Below are 15,119 nucleotides of genomic sequence, written 5' to 3'. Positions count from 1 at the left end.
TTGTAGAGGATGATATTGATTTTCCTTTCCCATGAAGAGTGGCAATGATCTAGAGCACATGTGTCAAACACAAGGCCCGCGGGCCAAATCCGTCCCGCCAGGCCTTGCAATGTGGCCCGCACCATGCTGTCATCACTGCACTCCGCTGCGTTTCCATCACAATGACAGTTTATGACTGTTCAGTAAACCATTCGGCCCGCGATTTAGGCTGGATTTTAGATTTTGGCCCCTTCTCTGATTGAGTTCGACACCCCTAATCTAGAGAGAGGCAACCCTGACAGACTGTGTTCAGTGTACATGATACACAAATAAGAAACAATCCTTTCTCAATGAAAATGTCTTTGTTTTTTTTGGGTTTTGCAGTACTTAGGATTAAATTGATTTAAGGAGTGTAAGATCTGTTCACTGAAACCTATAGGATATTACTGAAAGAAATTGAAAAAAATGTACAATATAAATAAATTTAAAAAGAATAATAGTAAATTTAAAAAATGCCCCATTTTCGTGTATTAGAACTATTGTTAAAATATCTATATGTTTGAATGCCATCTATAAATTCAATGAAATCCCTATCATGATTCAATATTATTTTTTATAGAAAGAGAATAAAAACTATTCTAAAACTTATATGGAACCAAAAAATACCTCAAATAACCAAAAAAGTTCTGACACAAAAGAACAAAGTTGGAAGCACCATGCTGTTTTAATTAAAATTGTAGTATAAAACTTTTGAAATCAAAATAATATAGTACTGGCATAAAAAATAGGCACATAGACCAAGGAAATAGAATAAGTATCCCAGAATTAAATCCATACACATACATTCAACTAATCTTCAAAATAATTGTGAAGAATATATAATGGAAAAAGTATAGACTCTTCAATAAATAGTGTTGAGAAAAGTAGATAACCCATTGCAAAAAAAAAGTGAAACTGGATCCCCTATCTTACATCACTTAAAAAATTAACTCTAATTGGATTAAATATTTATATGTAAGCTAGAACCCATAAACTATCTGTAGGAAACAAAGCTTCTTGACAGTAATCTTGGCAATAATATTTTTGGATGTGACACCAAAAGCACAAGAAACAAACAAACAAAAATAAATAAGTAGGTCTATATCAACAAAATCCTCTGTACTACCAGAGAAGCAAGAACAGACTGGAAAAATACTTGCAAATCTTCAATCTTATTATAGAGTAACATCTAAAATTTGTAAAGGACATAAAATTCAATAGCATAAATACAAATAATTCAATTTTTAAAAATGGGCATAGGATCTGGATAAATAATGCCAGAACCTTATTAATCTCCCCACCCTTAATACCTTTATCTAATCTTAAACTCCTTTTTCCCATCAGAAAGAAACACAATCTTCAAATAGAATGAGTCACCAAATTATTTGTTTGCTTTGTAATATTTACAGTTGTTAATTCCTCCTTAAAAAAAGTTTAATTTTGTTTTTATTTTTTATTTTTTTAATATATTTTATTGATTTTTTACAGAGAGGAAGGGAGAGAGATAGAGAGTTAGAAACATCGATGAGAGAGAGTCATCAACCAGCTGCCTCTTGCACTTCCCCTACTGAGGATATGCCTGCAATCAAGGTACATACCCTTGACCGGAATCGAACCCCAGACCCTTGTGTCCACAGGCCGACCCTCTATCCACTGAGCCAAACCGGCTCGGCTTAATTTTATTTTTAAAATGTACATAAATGGAATCATATTTTATGTATGAAATTTAAATTTGTTTCTTTTGCTCAATATTAATTTGTGAGATGCATCCATCATGTTGTACATCACTTTAGTTTATTCATTTCTCTCTATGTAATATTTCACAATTAATTTGCTCAATCTAGGTAGACATTTGATATATGACAGACAATACTTTCATTGTTGACTTTCACAATCAATGCTTCCAGAAACATTGTTGTATGAGTATTTTGGTGCTCATATACAAGTATATAGTCGTCTTGTATTTATATACCAAATTTGTAATTACTGAGTCATAAGATAAACTTACCTTCAAAATCAATAAGCGATAAAATTCTGCTTCCCAAAACTGTTATGCTGTCCCACTAGCATTGTGTGAGCATTTTCTCAGCAATATAAATTTATTTTTTGCAAATCTGACATATTATTATTTTACTCCTAGGGCAATTATACTGTACTTTGAAACTAATGAAGTTTGAGTTTCCCTGATAAATGATAATTACTTCATATTAATGGCAGTCATGTGAGTGATATGGACTATGTGATTTCTAGCCACCTAGGTAGGAATGATTCACAGCAATTTGCTACTGAATTATTTTGTAGCACATCATGAAGTTGTTGGGTCAATTGTTTTAACAAGATGTAAACATATACTAACCAGATGATACTAGAATTTACATGTATTTAATAATAATCTAAGAAAATTTTCAGGTAAAATGTTAAGTGAACCCACCTGGTGTGGCTCAGTGGTTGAGTGTCAACTCATGAACCAGAAGGTCATGGTTTGATTCCCGGTCAAGGTATATGCATAGGTTGTGGGCTCAATCCCCAGTGGGAAGTGTGCAGGAGGCAGCTGATCAATGATTCTCTCTCATAATTGATGTTTCTATCTTTCTCTCTCTTCCCCTTGCTCTCTCTGAAGTCAATAAAAATAAGTTATAAATGTTAATTGTATGGTAAAAATACCAATAATAGATTAAGTACAGATAAAATAAAAATGAGTGACTACATAAATATATATTATCCTGCTATTAAAAAGCATATTCTTATCCATTTGGTAACTCTATGTCTTTTGATTGGAGCATTTAACCTATTTACATTTAAGGTTATTATTGATAGGTACTTATTTATTAGCATTTTTTTCTCTATGTTCATGTTCTTCTTTCTCTTCTTTTGAAAGCAGTCCCTTTGTAATGCTGGTTTGGTGGTAATGAACTCCTTTAGACTTGTTTTGTCTAGGAAGTTTTTATTTGCCTTTGATTTTAACTAATAACCTTATTGGTTAGAGCAGTCTTGGTTGCAGGTTCTTGCTTTTCATTACTTTAAATAATTCATGCCAATCTCTTCTGGCTTGAAATATTTGTGTTGAGAGATAGTATCAGCAGAGGACTTGATAAAAAAGCTATGGTACATTTACACATTGGAATACTATCTTATATAATAAAGGACTAATATGAAAATAGACCAGTGGTTCTCAAATTTTCTAGCAACCCCATCAGAAAACACAGATATTTATATTATGATTCATTAACAGTAGCAAAATTACAGTTATGAAAAAGCAACAAAAATAATGTTATGTGGGGATCACCACAACATGAGGAACTGTATTAAAGGGTCACAGAATCAGAAGGTTGAGAACCACTGAAATAAGCCAACTGGTCTCTTTGTTTTGCACTGACCACCAGGGGGTAGACACTTAATGCAGGAGCTGCCCCCTGGTGGTCAGTGCACTCCCAAGGGGGAGTGTGGCTCAGCTGGCAGGCACAGTGGAGGTGGCCAGAGCCTTTCCTGCCACCCTGGTAGTCAGACATCCCCCAAGGGCTCTAGGACTATGAGAGGGTGCAGGCCAGGTTGAGGGCCACTCCCCCACCCTGCCAAGTGCACGAATTTTGTGCACCAGTCCTCTAGTCTGGCTATGAAAAAGAAGGAACAACATGGATGGACCTGAAGAGTGTTATGCTAAGTGAAAGCAGCCAGTCAGAGAAAGACAAATACCATAAGATCTCACTAATATGTGATACCAAATCATGGGATAAAAATTACTAATCCATAGGGGAAAAAAAGATTTTAAAAGACTGATTAAAAGGAGAAAATTAAGTTTTGATACCCTGATATATATCTTCACCTGAGCATCTGTTATTGTTTTTAGAGAAAGAGGAAGAGGGAGAGAGAAAGAATCATCAATGTGAGAGGGAAACAGAGATCCATTGCCTCTCCCATGACCCCCAACCGGGGATTGAATCCATAACAGAGGTATGCCCTACCTGGGAATCCAATCAGCAACCTTTTGATGAATAAGACAATGTTCCAACCAACTAAGCCACCCCCCAGGCTATGTGTCTTATATTAGTGATTGTTTTTGTAGTCACAGGATTCTTTACTTTCTTCTCCTTCTCACCCCTCCTCCCCTTCTTCCTTCCTCCCTCTCTGTCTCTGGCTCTCTTTCTTTTGTTTTCATTAAGAAAGGATTATTTAGAAGAATTGCTGTGGCCTAGGCTGAGGAAAATGTAGTCTCCAGGAATACAAAGTCACACAGAGCCCAAATTAATGCAAAACATCTGGAATTTACCAAGAGGGAGTGACAGCAATCAGGACATATGAGGAGATGAGAGTGAATTGTTGATCAAAGCCAGAAAATGAGAAGGAAAGTTTAAAACACAAGCACTTTCTGCCACTTTGACCGAATGACAATAATATGATCCTAGGGTTTGCTGAATTGTCCTAAAAGTCCCATAGTCAAGTTCAATGATACAGACAAGTTGTGCATGTAATATTTATACTTTTGTTAGCATTCTTCCAGTTATGATATTGTCCTCATGAATGTACTCCCATGTATGCCATGAGATTGTAGTATAGTGAGGCCAGGTGCAAAAACTTGTGAAATTAGTGCAATTTGTCAAGAAATAGAAATAGCCATTTAAAAAGTGTAACTAACTAATAGATTTGTTCTAGCAATATTGTTCAGAGAGACAGACAGGGACTTCAGAGATTTCTATGAAAACATGTTCTAGAGGAAACATTCTTTTGAGATATATTTTATTGTATTCAATTGACTTCACCTAAATAACATAAATAAGTAAATAAATAAAATCTGGGTTTTTGTCATGACATTTATCAAAACTAAATTCTAAAAGAAGTTAATTCAATATCTCTTCAAAGTCCACTCAAAGTATTTTTATCAAAATTAACACATACATGCTTTTTTGATGGATAACTTTTTAATTTATTTCTACATTTACTGGTTTTAGAAGTGTAGCAGTAATGACTTACACCCCTCATGAAATATGAAGAAATAAGTATAGTTCATTCTACCTTGTCCACCCCCACACCGACTGATTTTATGGCATCAAATGAGATGTTGTTTCCTTTTTCCCTAAAAACATAGTTTTTAAACTATTTTATGTCATATTAATTTTAATAATTGTTATACTTGTACTATACATTATAATGTATCATAATTATATAATCTTGATTTATTTTTAAATGGACAGAATGTTCTTTGTACTCCATCTCTCATGCAAATTCCTAAGTTTTCTCTAAGTTTTCTTGATCATTGCTTAAAGTACTTGTTTGTTTTTTTATATTTCTCCTTAATATGAAATGAATGGTAAAATGCTATCAGATCTTTCTCATATCAAAGCAAAGAAGTTCTTGGCTTTGGATTATTTTATGTGCTACAACTAAATCAGATGTGGAAATTTCAGTTCAACATACATATTTTCAAAGCTTATGTTCTATTCTACTCTATTCTGAAATATGAATATGATGCTATTAAATAGAAGTCTGAGAATAGCCTATTTTTTGATACTTTAGTTCAGTCTTAATATTTTAGGATTTTAAAAATCATGTTTAGAATTAAGTAATACTCAAAAATATAATCTCATGCTTGTTACCCACACTTATCCTGGGGAATTAACATATATCAACATATTTCCTTAGTGCAAAAAAAAAAAAAAAAAAAAAAAAAAAAAACACAAACCCAAAATATTTTATTTTATTTTGAAAAATTGATGTTTTATTGGAGTTTGATAAGCTCAAATTAATAAATTTAACCTATTGTCTGTTTTCCTTGAGGTACTTCACTAGTCCTGAAGTCCTGAATTCCTCTTTTGCGTATATAGACATATTTTTAGACTACATTCTTAGCATGGTGTGGGAACTCTAATCAAGGTACAAGGCCAATCTGAGTGTGGGAACCTTCATCAGAGTACGCAGGATGCTCAAGGCCAATTTGCCATACACAGGTGCAAAAGCAATGGCACAGCAATATTACCGCATGCACTGTGCAGACATGTCTTCCTATAACCCAAATATTGATGTCCCTATCTAGCAAGAAGCCTCTTTGTGGAAGTATTACATAAAGATGTGTTGTGACCAGCTGTGTGTGGCGGATCGGCACGGCTCCTGTCTTTGCTGTTGTATTAGCAAGGACTGCTTTGTGCAGCTACTTTGAAGAACTTTGTCTGAAGGCTCCTTGTTAGCAATGGCTACTTGGTTTCAATAAAGGCTCTCCTAAATGCCTACAACTGCTCATATTTTCTCCATTTAACACCCGGCACCCAAAAAGCTCCGGGTCCTGGCAGGGGAACTCTGGCCCCACAGTTGGCACAGTCGAACAGGATCAAGGAGGAACTTACTCCAACAAGTGGTGTGGCGAGCAGGGTGAGCAGGACTCAGGAGTAAGTACTCTGACAAATGGTAAATTTATCTATTAGTTCACTTTTATTAAATTAATTTAAAGAGTAATAGTTAATGCCTAAGATTATATTTTTCCCAGAGCTTGAATTGTCCCAACCTGTGAAGGTTCTCTAAAAATACACATGAAGTTTATTTACTTTTTAAAATGACTTTTACAGATCCTATGGTTTATTTGTTTCTATTGTTTGTCTTCTCTGAGTGGGAAAATCTCTACCAAGTCTTCCCTTTCTGCTGACCAGATTGTTTTTGCCTCCTTAGCTTACCAAGGCACCACTGTCATCATTCCTTTGGGAATGAAGCTAGAGGGCACGAGCCATGGGTTTCTACAATAAATTAGTTAGGGTAACACGTCAGCTATAGTAACACATAAAGCGCTAACTATCAGAAGCGTAACGAAAGAGAAGGTTGCTTCCTGCTTACATAACAGCCATCCTGGTGTTCCAGGCCTGAGGTGATTAAGGAACCTCGGCTCCTCCATCATGTAGCAATACCATCCGCCACAGCCCTGCAGCTTTCCCATCTAGGTAGCAGAAGGAAAAAAGAGGATATGGAGGACATTTACCTGCTATTTTAAAAGCTCTGGCCTAGAGTGACACACATTGTGTTTGTCACCATTTTTCTGACAAAATTAGTCCCAGGTAAACACCTAGAAATTAGAGAGGAAAGCTGATAAATGTTATGTCTGTGTGGGCAGTCTCTTTCTAGTCCAACTTTATAGCTGTTTATAATGGAGGAGAGATTACCCATGTTGATGGACAGCTGCCATCTCTGCCCCATTCATATTCTGTCTCTCTAAGACTGCGTATCAGTGCACACCCTCTCACACAGAGTTCCCATTCAGCCCTACCCAAGGAGACAGCCCATAGTCCAGTCTCATCACAAAGGCTGGCTCAGAGAGCAGGCTCTGGACGGTGTGCAGGTCTCTTCCAGTCTGCTGTGGCAGTTTGTAGTACCTTACCCACCCTGTAGTGACAGAAAGAACACCAAGCTAACTGCAATAAAGGTTCTCATTCAGAAAAGGAGAGACCATGTGTCCCCAGGGGAGACATTCCTGCTGACAGGTGCCTTGAAGAGCCCTGCTGTGGCCATGCGGGAGGTTCCTTGTGCAGATGCTGGCTCATCTCCCTGGGAAGAACTGTGCTGTCCACGTTCTCCAAATGCCTTTGGTCCTGCCTTCTGGGTTAAGATACAGTATTTCTTTTCTTCCATCTCTGAGGTGGTCACTGGGGAGTATGCATACCTTACATATATATAAGCCCCTCTTTGTGCCAGTTATTATGCAATTATTTCTCAGCTCCAAACCCACCTTTCTATCACTGCTTGGTGACACTGATGCTGGCACTGTGCAAGTCACGTCTCTCTTTGCCAGCTGGCTTCTGCTGGCCTTTGCCAACAGTAGTCTAAAGGGAAGCTGTCAGGCAGAAGTAGAGAGCAGAGATGTGCTCTTTCCTCTCAGCGCCCCAACAATGCTTCTTCACCACAGCTGCAGGTGAGTTCCTCCCGGTGCAGCGGCTGAGTCCAGTTCCATGTTGGTCCAGCACTTTCAGATGTAGGCTGGGGGCATGTCCCTCAGAGACACAAACACCAACCCAGCAACTCCTCAGCCTCACAGGTACGGAACCCTTCCTTGAAACACTAAAATTTAATTTCAACCTCTTTCCTTTGATCCTTCAGCTCTAAGGATGACTTGATTCCTGAAGTGATTATGTCTAAAATATCTTAGTCTTATTATCTTTTTAGCCTTTTTAGTTATCTAATGAATAACTTTGTCTGATTAATAATTTGTTATATTATATTGCCTCTTGTTAAAATAAATCTTATGATTTCTGCCTCTTGACTAGCTGATACAGACACTGATTCCAGAAAAGAAAATAGAAAGTGAAAGCACTAAGAATATTTATACATAAAATATCTTTCTAGATATCACATGAATAGGGACAATTCCTTTATAACCAGTTCCCACCTATTATGGTTAAGAATATGGACCAAGCAATCAATATTTGTGGAGAAACACAGAATAGTGGTTAAGACAGACTTAGTGGTTAAAGTCAAGTTTTCAAGACAGACTATTAGGGTTCACATCCTGGGTTGTAAGTTATTTGAGTCTCAAATATTTTTTCACCTGCACAATGGGATAGGAAAGCTAATAATAGTAAACTATCTCATAGGTTAAATGAAAAAGCTTATATAACAGTTTCAGGCATTAGTAACTTTCATTAATATGCATACATATAGCATGGAGGGACCTGGAGAGTATCATGCTAAGTGAAATAAGCCAGTCAGAGAAAGACAAATATCAAATGATCTCACTACTAAGTGGAATCTAATGAACAAAATAAATGGATGAAAAAAGTAGATCCAGAGACATAGAAGCATGGAATGGACAAACAAATCTCCGAAGGCAGGTGGGGGTGAAAGGCTGAGGGGGCGGGGGGAGAGATTAACCAAAGAACTTACATACATAACCCATGGACACAAACAATATTGTGGTGAAAGCCTTGGGGTGGAAGGCCTTGGGGTGGTGCAGAGTGGAGGGGGTCAACGGGGGAAAATATAATTCCAAACAAAGCAATGGAAGTTTTGAAAAACACCAGAAGAGCATCTGTACAACTTGGGGTCTGGTTGAATGGTGCTGAATGCAAGTGGGAAGAGTCCACATTTCAATGCATAAACACAGATTTTGACATATGTGCTACTTCTTAGTAACACAGCTGCTGCATAAAATAAAGTGCAAGTGTACATTCATTAATATGAAAGCGTTATCCAAAGGTAACACAGACCTCCAGCCATTTCCATAAAATTCTAAAATTCATAAAGCTTAGAAAACAATTTCTTCTTATTTTTTATTTAACACAGAAGCTCACCCTTCTTGGACTAATTTGTGACAAAATTGACTGGATCTTATTAGTAGTATTTATTTTTTAAATATATATTTTATTGTGATCATATTACAAATATGTTTTTCGATTTATGTAATATTTACATAATGTTTATACTTCTTGCAATTTATTGTAATACAGGGTAGGTATATTATAAAATATAGAGCAGACACAGTGAATTAATATGCTAAAGTTTACTTCTCTTCCTTATGGTGAATCTTGAAAAATAAATACTTCCAGTGCCAGGAGTTTTAAGATAAAATATAAGTCTCTGCACTATGTAATTATAATAATTCAATAACGTTAACATTATTATCCATGTAAGGGCAAGGAAGGCAGTCAAAGCATCTAATTAAATGCATTTCAAATGGAGAAAAGAAAAATAATTATTTCTGTACACTTCACATTACCTAGAGCTGAATAGCGTTAATGTCCAATCTGGTGGACGGCTCCATATTCTTCCGAGCCTTTTCACCCAGCAATGCCTCCAAGGAAGCAGTTTGAATGAACGTGTCCTTTGTGACTGTCATGTCTTGTTAATGAAGATAAAACCCGTGAGTTGGGGAGAAGGGAGATACCGCTGCACATGGTTAGGAGATGATAGAAGCGAGTGCTAGCTAGAAATGGGAAGCACAGCCCACAGTTTTGTGCTAGAACCACCTGCTTACAAACCAGTGCTCCAGTACTTGCAAGCTCATTATTTTATTAATTTAGAAAGAGTCCTTTGTGTTCTCACATAATTTAAAAATAGTTAAAATGTCATTAAGCTATGAAAGCGTTTGCAATAATTATATGCGGCCTCTGCCTCTTCTTTAATTTAAAGGAACTTAGGACGGTGAATCTGAATTGCCTTCAACCTATTTTATATTTCCCAAAGGACTTGGCATACTGTTGCTTGCTCCTCTTTTGGCTTTTCTTGCCTCTTTAAAAATATCTGATATTCATTGCATCCTTTTTATTTCCAACATCATTTCATCTTGGTACATTTTCAGGACTTTCTGAGGAAGTTCATCTCCCAAATCACATGAACTGGTTTCAGTTCTCATTTCTAGACAACAGACATGAACTTTCACAGGTTTCAATAGAAAAGGCACTCACAGGATGAATATTTAGATATTCAAACATCTTTCTGAAGCAGTGAATAAACCACAGGATCAGACTCGAAGAGTTGGCAGGAGCGGCTGTGGAAAGGCATAGACAAGAGTATCACCAGAAATGGTCTACCTCAGACCCCACGGCACCCCCACTGGACTCGCAGTGTCCTCTGGGCCTCTGCTCTCCAGGACTCTCCCTGCCACCCTGATGAGAGTTTGATTTATTAGAGACCTCTTCACTATTCCCTGACTTCTCCTGAACACCTTTCCTTCAGATTCCTCAGCTGTGCTGTCTACCTAGCAGCCTGGCCACAGGGTGCACAAAGCCAGAAATATAGACTTTGCTTCTGTCTCATTTTGAAATATTCTCCACTTTAACGGGTGCTTTGGGCTAGGCAACACACACACACACACATTTTACTTTTATTTATTCATTCATTTATGTTACTTTATTTTTATTGTTGAAATCATTAAAGATGCCTCCCATTTTCCCACCTCATCTTTGCCCTCATCCCCTCTACCTCTGACCATCACCATAATGTTATCTACATCTATGAGTTATGCGTGTTTGTTCTTTGGCTGATCCCTTCACATCCTTTCAATATATGGACCCAAATGTTCATAGCAGCTTAATTGACAATAATCAAAATCTGGAAACAACCCAAGTGACCATCACTAAAACAGTGAATAAAAAATTTTGTGGTACATTTACACAATGGAATATTGTGCAAATATAAAAAATAAGAGACTTATTTTTGGGACATCATAAATGGACCTGAAGATTGTTTTGCTAAGTGGAATAAGACAGTTGGTGAAATACATATATGACCTCACTTATACGTGGAATCTAATGAATAAAATAATCTGACAAACAAAATAGAAACAGGCATGGCTACATGGAATATATTGATAGCTGTCAAAAGGCAGGCTGAGTGAGGCCACTGGATGAAAGTGTTGGTTTTTATTGAACAAAATCTTCTCTGAACAAAAATCACTTTACCTAGAAATAAACTTTTCTTCATACCTAGTGAAGTTGAGCAGATTTTCATATATTTGTTGAACATTTGCATGTCTTTTGGAAGAGGTATCTATTTAAGTCCTCTACCAATTTTTTAATTGGATTGTTTGTGTTTGGTGTTAAGTTCCATGAGTTCCTTATATATTTTGCATATTAATCCCTTGTCAAACCTGCTGTTTGAAAATATCTTCTCCCATTTGGATGGTTGTTTTTTCTGATTGTTGGCTTTTTTCTTTTCTTTCTGTGCATAACTTTTTTATTCAGTATAGTTTCATTAATTTATTTTTGCTTTTACTCTCCTCGACTTTGGAGTCAAATTCGTAAAATCTCTAAGACACAGTCCATACATTTCGTACCAATGTTTTCTTCTACAATATGTAATTTACTATTTCAGGTCTTATATTTAGGTCTTTGATTTAATTTTTGAGTTACTTTTTGTATATGGGGACAAAGTGAAGTTTAGTTTCATTCTTTTGCATTTGGCTTTACAATTTTCCCAGCACCATTTATTGAAGAGGCTTTCATTTCTCTCGTATGTTTTGGCCACTTGTCAAAAATTGGGTTCTTAATTCTGTCCCATTGGTCTGGGTAACTGTTTTTTTTGTTTGTTTGTTTCTTTGTTTTTGCCAATATTATGGTGTTTTGATTATCATTGCTTTGTAATATATTTAAAGTCAGGGAGTGTGATACCTCTGGCTTTATTCATATCTGCTGGATTGCTTGGTCTTTTGGGGAATCCATAAGATCTGATTATTTTTTGTTCTATTTCTTTAAAAAATTTCATTTGGATTTTTTAATTACTTTTTTTACTGTCATTAACATTTTATTTTTTCTTTATTAATTAAGGTATTAAATTTGTGTCCTTATCCTTTCATTTTCCTTCCCCACATCCCATCAATCAACCACCTGGTGTCTGTGTCTTTGGTTAAGCTTATATGCATGCATGAAAGTCCTATAGTTGATCTCTCTCCCTTACCCTCATCCTCCTCTACCTTCCTTCTAAGGTTTGATGGTCTGATCAATGCTTCTCTGTCTCTGGATCTGTTTTTGTTAATCAGTTTATGCTGTTCATTATGTTCCACAAATGAGTGAGATCATGTGATATTTATCTTTCTCTGACTGGCTTAGTTCATTTAGTATAATGCTCTCCAGTTCTAATCATATTATTGCAAATGATAAAAAATTACTTCTTTTTTACTGTAGTGTAATATTCCATTGTGTAGATGTACCACCTTTTTTTAATACTAATCTGCTGATGGGCACTTAGGCTATTTCCAAGTCTTAGCTATGATAAATTGTGCTGCTATGAACATAGGAGTGCATATATCTTTTCTGATTGGTGTTTCTAGTTTCTTGGGATAAAATCCTTGAAGTTGGATCAATGGGTCAAATGGAAGTTTCATTTTTAGTTTTTTGAGGAAACTCCATACTGTTCTCCACAGTGGCTGCACCAATCTGCACTCCCACCAGCCATACAAGAGGGTTGTTTTTTTCTCCACATCCTCCACAGCATTTGTCATTTGTTGATGATATCCATTCTGACAGATGTGAAATGATACTGCATTGTTATTTTGATTTGCATCTCTCAGATGATTAGTGACTTTGAGCATGTTTTCATGTGTCTCATTGCCTTCCTTATGTTCTCTTTCAAAAAGTATCTATCAATATTAGGTCCATTGCCCATTTTTTTAATTGGGTTGTTTATCTTTCTTTTGTTAAGTTGTATGAGTTCCCTGTAAATGTTGGAGATTAAACCATTATCAGTGATAACATTGGAAAATATGTACTTTCATGCAGGGGGCTTTCTTATTGTTTTGTTGATGGTTTCTTTTGCTGTGCAGAAGCTTTTTATTTTCATGTAGTCCATTTTGTTTATTTTCTACAATATTTAGCTTTCATTGTTGTGTCAGTGAAAATATTACTTTGGCATATGTCTGAGATTTTGCTGCCTGTGGATTCCTCTAATATTTTTATTTTTGTGTGTGGTGTAAGTAGGTGATGTAGTTCCTTCCTTCCTTCCTTCCTTCCTTCCTTCCTTCCTTCCTTCCTTCCTTCCTTCCTTCCTTCCTTCCTTCCTTCCTTCCTTTCTTTCTTTCTTTCTTTCTTTCTTTCTTTCTTTCTTTCCTTCCTTCCTTCCTTCCTTCCTTCCTTCCTTCCTTCCTTCCTTCCTTCCTTCCTTCTTCTTTCTTTCTTTCTTTCTTTCTTTCTTTCTTTCTTTCTTTCTTTCTTTCTTTCTTTCTTTCTTTCTTTTCTTTTTTACCCATGTATCTGTTCAATTTTCCCAACACTACTTATTGAAGAGACTGTCTTGACTTCATTGTATAGTCTTGCCTCCTTTGTTAAATATTAATTAAGCATGGAAGTTTGAGTCAAATTCTGGGTTCTATATTCTTTTCTTTAGATTTTTAAAAAATACATATTTATTGATTTTTCTTACAGAGAGGAAGGGAGAGAGATAGAGAACTAGAAACGTCGATGGGAGAGAAACATCGACTAGCTGCCTCTTGCACACCCCCTACTGGGGATGTGCCCGCAACCAATTTACATGCCCTTGACTGGAATCGAACCTGGGACCTTTCAGTCTGCAGACCAATGCTCTACCGCTGAGCCAAACCAGTTTCGGCTGGGTTCTATTAATATATTCTATTCCATTCACTATATGTTTGTTCTTGTGCCATTACCAGGCAGTTTTGAGAACGTTGGCTTTGTAATGCAGCTTGATATCTGGTATTGAGTTCCCTCCTATTTTGTTCTTCTTTCTCAGGATTGCTGCAGCTATTTGGGGTCTTTTTTATTTTATTTATTTTTTTTTATTCCAGATGAATTTTTGGAGAGTTTGTTCTAGGTCAGTAATTTTAGTGGGGAGTGCATTGAATCTATAGATTGGAATTTTAATGGGGAGTGCATTGAATCTATAGATTGCTTTGGGTATTATGGACATTTTAATGAAGTTGGTTCAACAGTCCATGAACACAGTATGTTCTTCCATCTGTTTATGTCTTCCTCTATCTCTTTTTTCAGTGTCCTGTAGTTTTCTGAGTACAGGTCTTTTGCCTCATTAGTTAAGTTTATTCCTAGGTATCTTAATTTTTTTTTGTGTGTGTGTGTATGTGCATGTGAGGAGCAGCAGTCTTGTGAGCAGCCCACCCCTGTCCAAAGAATAGCAATGCATGAGCAGCCTTCCCCTGCCAGCCAGTAGAGCCATTACTGCTGTGAGCAGCACCCACCAGAGGATCCACCACCAATTGAGGAGTAGCTGCTGCCACAACCACCCAAGGAGCAGCCACCACTGAGGAGCCAATGCCACCAGAGTAGCAGCCCCTGCATGACTGGACACCTAGATCCTTTGGTGATCAAAATGGATAGACACAAAAATCCCCAAAGGAAAGAAAAGGAGGTATTGTCAGAAAAGCAGTTAAGTGAAATGGAGGTATGCAATATGTCATTAAAAAATTCAGAATAAAGGTCATAGAGTTCCTAAACCAGAAGGATGAAAAAAATCAACAACTTATGTAATAACCAAGAAGAAATAAAGAGTGGTATAGCTGCAATAAAAAACACCATAGAAAGTTTCAATAGTAGATTAGGAGAAGTGGAGGACCAAATTAACGAATTAGAACACAGGAAACACAACACCCCCAAACTGAACTGCAATTGTAGAAAAAAATTAAAAGACAGGAAGAGAACCTATGGGAGCTTTGGGACAACATGAAA

This window comes from Pipistrellus kuhlii, unplaced genomic scaffold (assembly GCF_014108245.1).
Source record: "Pipistrellus kuhlii isolate mPipKuh1 unplaced genomic scaffold, mPipKuh1.p scaffold_m20_p_7, whole genome shotgun sequence".
Taxonomy (NCBI): Eukaryota; Metazoa; Chordata; class Mammalia; order Chiroptera; family Vespertilionidae; genus Pipistrellus; species Pipistrellus kuhlii.
Note: the sequence above shows the minus strand (reverse complement) of the source record.